The following is a 6661-nucleotide window of genomic DNA, read 5'->3' as shown; positions in this document are numbered from 1 at the left end:
TACTTCCTCCCCCTCTCTCCCGTGCACTCCCGTGCTGCTCCCATGCAATTGAAACTGTCCTAAACGCGCATCTCGTCAGTGATTTGCTGTAAAGCCTATGGTACGCTCCCGCGTCTGGGTCCTGCGCACGCGGCACTGGTGAGCGCGTGACGAGAATTGCGTCACTTTTAAGGCATGCGTCGCGTCTTTGAGTCGACCGGGCCTTAAGACCCGGCCGTCAAAGTGACGCCAGAGACTGCACATGTGTGAAACGGAACTGCTGTAAACACTCCCCTCCAGTAGGTGGACCACATAGAAGAACAACACTTAAACCTAGAAACAAACCTAGACAGAAGAAGAATTGTTTGGTTACCATAACGATGATGGAGCAGAGCGCCTGTCCTCAGCTTGCCTGGCTTTGAGTTACGTGAGACACCACGACATGGAGTCAACTTCGACCGATGTAAAACCACAATCGACAGATACATTCTTTAACATTATATTTAACGGTTACTTTACCATCTATGATGTAGAACCCAAAGTATTTCAAGACACCACATTTTAGATGAGTTGGGGACGTAATTATCTGTCTGCTGGCCGTTCTGTGCGTTATCTTTCATTGTCGAAACAGGGTGGCTGCATGGGCTCATTGTGGCTACTGGCTATTATATTGGCTTGATTTGGTCATGAGCCCTGGATCATAGAGCACTGAATGAGATGGCAAACAATAAAATAAAACTAATCATAGACTGTAGAAATGTGCTACACAGTACTAATAACCGAATAGTTTATTTATAGTTCGACTATGGATATTTCACGTCATGTTCGAATAAAAAGTGACAGCCCTACTCCCTGCATAGAGAGCTGACATGACTTTGGATTAAATGCATCTTTTAAAAATGAGCGTAGCCTAGCACCTATTACTGAACAATGCTGAAATCAAATCGCGAAACCCAGAGCCAAAGGTATCTCTCTACAACGCTCAGGCGAAACCCAGTAACACTTGCTGATCGAGATGCATTCTCGCCTGTTCCATATATAATGCGTTATCAATAGTGATTATAATAATAAAGAGAATGTAGCCTACCTCTCTCCTGAACAATGCTGAGCTCAAATCTCGAAACTCATCTGTCAACATGGATAATGCTATAATAATAATTGAAGGAATAACGCTACCTCTTGCTCTAAATACACTCATTATCACAGTGAGACATTACACACCATGAACACAAATAGTTACTTCAAAACTTTTATTGACACATCATAATTACAGGTTTTTGGAGCCTGGGCTCGCTGTCCACAGAGATCGCGTTTTACAGTGTATTCAGGACACAGACAGCCAGCAGTTGGTTAGGTGATGTTTGCGGTAAGTGACATAAAATGTTTTAGCCTAACAAACGCGTGGCATTGTAAGCATACAATCTGGCTCATTACAACAATTCACTGTTGAACAATTTAACATTTTAAACTACTCAACTATTTAACTGTTCCGCCATTCCAACTGTCAGTTATCATCAACTATGCCTACAGTCAACTATACCACCTACCTAGCAACCAACTTAGCAACCATTGAAATAAAGCATCTATGTCAGTTTCCATAGCAACCAACATGATTATACTAGAAAACCACTATAGTAACTCCTTTATTTCTGAGAGTAGTAACCATGGATACCCTAGCAACAACATAGCAATGACCTCAAGTACCCTAGCAACAGCCTAGCAACCACTTTTACTGTTAAAACCTAGCAACCAAAATAGCAACCAACATGATTAACCTAGCAACCAGCATAGCAACCACCATAACTACCCTAGCAACAGCCTAGTAACCACCTCAAGTACCCTAGCAACAGCCTAGCAACCATGTCAAATACCCTAGCAACAACCGAGCAACCACTTCCACAGTAGCAACATAACAACCAATATAGCAACCAATTACATTAACCTAGCAACCAGCATAGCAACCACCACAACTAACCTAGCAACAGCCTAGCAACCACCTTAAGTACCCTAGCAACAACCTATCAACCACTTCCATGATGACAACCTATCAACCAATAAAGCAACCAACCTGATTACCCTAGCAACAGCCTAGCACCCATGTAACATACCCTAGCAACAGTTTAGCAACCACTTCCACAGTTAAAACCTAGCAACCAATATAATAATAATAATAATAATAATAAGCTTTATTTGTATAGCACCTTTCATACACAGAATGCAGCTCAAAGTGCTTTACATTTGAAGCATGTAACACAATAATAGTCAGTCAGTCATTATCAATCACTTTTCTTCATTGCTTATGATCCACTCAGCAACATATCAAAAATATAGAAAAATAACATGTCATAAGACTGGCAGCCTTATATATATATATATATATATATATATATATATATAATATAGCATCCAATGAGATTAACCTAGCAACCAGCATAGCAACCACCACAACTAACCTAGCAACAGCATACAGTAGTCAACCACCTCAATTACCAGCAACAACCTATCCAATTAGCAACAACCTATCAACCACTTCCACAATGACAACCTAGCAACCAACATGATTACCCCTAGCAACCAGCCTAGCAACCACTTGAGGTACTATAGCAACCACCACAACTAGCCTAGCAACACCCTAGCAACCCTCTTAATTACCCTAGCAACAACCTAACAACCACCACTATAATGTAAACCTAGCAACCAACATGATTTCCCTAGCAACCAGCATAGCAATTGCTTTATTTCGCATAGCAACCACCATAGGTACCATAGCAACAGCCTAGCAACCATCTTATTTTTACCTACTCAACTATTGAACTGTTCAGCCATTCCAACTGTCAGTTGTCATCAACTATGACTCCCGCCAACTGTTTCCTCTGCCCACAACTGTTTCAAAATAAAAAGTCCTCACTACAATAATTAACTTAAGTAATTTAACTATTTAAACTATCCAGCTGTTTAACTGTATGTCAAACTGTTACTGAACTGTTATTCAGGAGATACTGAACTGTTTCACAACTCGAAACTTCCACAACTGTTTCAAAATAAATGTCCTCACTACAATAATTCACTATTAAATAATTTAACTATTCAAACTACTCAACTGTTTAACTGTTTAGCCATTTCAACTGTCAGTTGGCATCAACTATGACTCCCGCCAACTGTTTCCAAATAAAAGTTTGTTTTGCATTTCATGTTAATATATGTTTTGCATTTTCATGCACTGGTAATTTCCTCAAAGTTACATTTTCTAGTTACAGTGCATGAAAATGCACTGTTCTGTTATCCGAAGTCTTCTTCTTCTTATACTGTTCTTCCTAGGCTTCTTATTATTCCGCTTACCACTTTTTCCGTACGCAATTTCTCTTGAACCGTTTAACTTAGAAACTTCGTTCAAACTTTGTAACGTAGGTTTTCAAATGGACCAGGTTGCTATGACTTTTCATCTTTGTAACTTTTATACTTTTTAATTAAACTAGTAATTAAAAACGATTACAAATTTCCCCATAGACTTAACATGGTGATTATGATATCACAATACGGCCAATAAGCAATTAGAATTTTGTGCCAGGTGTTCAGGCCACCTGCAGCAACTGCCAGTCTCAGGCTTTAAGCATACAATCTGGCTCTCTTAAGACCAGGTGTCAAAAGTATTCACATTCATTACTCAAGTGGAAGTATAGATACTAGGGTTTTAAAAGACTTCTCTAGAAGTTGAAGTATCAACCCAAGCTTTTTACTTAAGTAAAAGTGTAAAAGTACTGGTTTTAAAACTACTTAAGTATAAAAGTAAAAGTAATGTAAGGGGAAAAAATGTCATTAAGGACAAAAACTAAAGCCGTGCCACAGGGGCCTATAGTGCACTAGTTTACCCCACCTCCCCAAAATTTTTTTTCTTAAAGGCCATAATGACTATAATGTTATATTAAAATTTGGGATGCACTAGCGACCTGTTTCAGCCGCATATATGTTCATTGAAAATGACCGAATTTTAGTACAATGCAAATACATTAAAGAACCATATATGTGTACTATTGAGCTTTAACATTCATGGAGCCAAAGATATGATGACTAGTTGCCGATAAGTATTAATGGTGCAAAAAGTCAAGCTTCAGAGGCATGTTATCAATAACCTTTATTGGAATGTAATGTACATTCAGGCTTAGCTGCAGGAATCTGTGAGGATAAAGTAATGAATAAATAAATGAACAAAGGAGCAGTTTCACTGGTCTATGCAGTTATGTTGAGCAGACCAGAATATTGCCACTTAAAGTTATTATAGGACCACAAGCAGCTGCTGGCATGACTAAAAAGTAGCATTATTGATGAGATAGTCCGACTAAATTCATTTTTAAAAGCATTTGGCTGATAGTTGGTAGTTACCTGGACCCATAGGGCCTGCCCCACTCAGGCACAGTCAGGGTACACAGACAGGATCATGTATACCCTTAGTACATGCTTTATCAACTAGCTGTAGAATATAGCTTTGCACAATTAACTTACAAATATTGCATATAGCAATAATATAAGCTCAGATAACATTTGGCTAAAGTTGAATTTCAAATCTCACACAGAGCCCACAAACTTGCAACATTGAATCATAGCCTACTGCTAGCAAGCAAACCATGGCATGTCTTTGCATGTACCTAGGATACATTGCAAATGTACTATTAGTATGTTAATAGGTTACTACAATGTTTTGTCAATAATCGACTGATAATAACAAACTTTCAGCTTACCTCAATATGCTTTTTCAAATTAGACGGCGAGTTTTTGAAAGCCATTAGCTTGTGGTACTTGGGTGTGCAGAGCTTGCAGCAATGCAATCTGAAAGTTGTTGTTTTTGCATCCAACCATTTCGAAAAGTTCTTCCAGGGATGTACATAGGTTGGCTGGTCTTCCTGGCTATCAACCTCCTCGCTAGTGGTTAGTTGGGACATTTCGTTCAAGTACTCTTCTCTGCCATGGACATCTTTTTAGATACGTTTGCTATTTCCTTGTTGGAGTGTGTTGTGATTTGTGTCATTTGCAGGTGTTGTGATGGATCGTGTACAAACCAGTAGGGTGTCGGAATGGTAGGCCTATACCGTATGTTTATACTTCTCGTCCAACCACAATCAAATTCTCCTTATCTGGATGGCGCGATTTATCTGAAAAGGTTTTTTTTTTTGAACAATGACAAGCCGGAATGAAAACAAGCCGAAATTAAATAGGAGTAACGAGGCTATTTTTAACATGTAAGGAATAGAAAGTACAGATACTTGCGTGAAAATGTAAAGAGTAGAAGTAAAAAGTCAGCTCAAAAAATAATTACTCCAGTAAAGTATAGATACCCAAAATTTCTACTTAAAGGGACACCAGGCAAGCCTGATGCTTTTTCTCTACGAAACTCCCCCTCTCTCGGTCTGAAGCTCTTTTCCTTTTCTTTGCATCTTCTGTCAAGGGTTTTTTCGCTGCTTCTTCGCCGGCTCTGCCATTATACACACGTTTGCAACAATTACTAGCGTTTAGTTAGCCTGCCTCTGTGCAGTGGATGCAGGATATAAACTGATCCTGCTTCGGTCGGCGGGTACGATACACTGAACTTGCAAGCAGGATATCCTTCCTACAGGCAGTAGGGCCGGGCGAGAGCGTCTTCATTCACCCTGTAATGAGTCATTATAGCCATATACCGACTTACGAAGATGAGTAATTAACACGAAAACGTTGCCTGGTGTCCCTTTAAGTAATGTAACGAAGTATTTGTACTTTGTTACTTGACACCTCTGCTTAAGACTACATATCCTGTTCAACTGTTTCCTCTGCCCAAAACTGTTTCAAAATAAAAGTCCTCACTACAATAATTCACTGTTAAACAATTTAACCATATAAATGACTCAACTTTTTAACTGTTCAGCCATTCCAACTGTCAGTTGTCATCAACCAATACTCCCACCAATTGGAACAAGTTAGTATTGTTAGAATAGTTAGCATTGTTAACCTCACTGCTAGCAAACATTAGCTAAGTTAGCTAAGTAAAATGGTTAGCATTGTTAACATAACTGCTAGCAAACATTAGCTTAGTAACTTGGTTAATATAGTTAGCATTGTTAGCATAACTGCTAGCAAACATTAGCTAAGTTAACTAAGTGACATGGTTAGCATAGTTAACATACTACACATAGTTAACATAATTAGGTTTGTTAACATTTTTAACATAAAATGCTAATAAACATTAGCTAAGTAACATGGTTAGCATATTTAACATTGTTAACATTATTAGCATAACTGCAAACATTATTATATATAATATTCCTTGGAATTACATTTCTAGTTCATGTTGATGAGCGTACGTAGCAACTGACAGCCAACAGCAGCAGAATAAATAAAAGGCGCACACCTGATATAAGGTCGATTTTCTCCAGACTGGAATGCTCAAAAATGCTAAAAATGTACCTGAAATGGTCAGACTTCACATTCCTAACTATAGAACCAAGATCTTATGTGGTGAAATTCTGAGCTATGGCCATAGACTTCAATGGAACAGTCGCTGCCTCTGCTCTGCATAATCGGGGATTTTGACCCCTCCTTGTGCGATCCGGGTTCCCGGAAGTGGCTCCTGATGAAATATCTTGCTCCGGCATGTATAATCTTTGGGATAACCAGAGAATGTCAACCAGAGAATGTCTAATGATGGGCTCTGGTA

The sequence above is a fragment of the Alosa alosa genome, chromosome 6, assembly GCF_017589495.1.
Source record: "Alosa alosa isolate M-15738 ecotype Scorff River chromosome 6, AALO_Geno_1.1, whole genome shotgun sequence".
NCBI classification, from domain to species: domain Eukaryota; kingdom Metazoa; phylum Chordata; class Actinopteri; order Clupeiformes; family Clupeidae; genus Alosa; species Alosa alosa.
The sequence above is the reverse complement of the archived record's forward strand: the minus strand, read 5'-3'. Positions refer to the sequence as shown.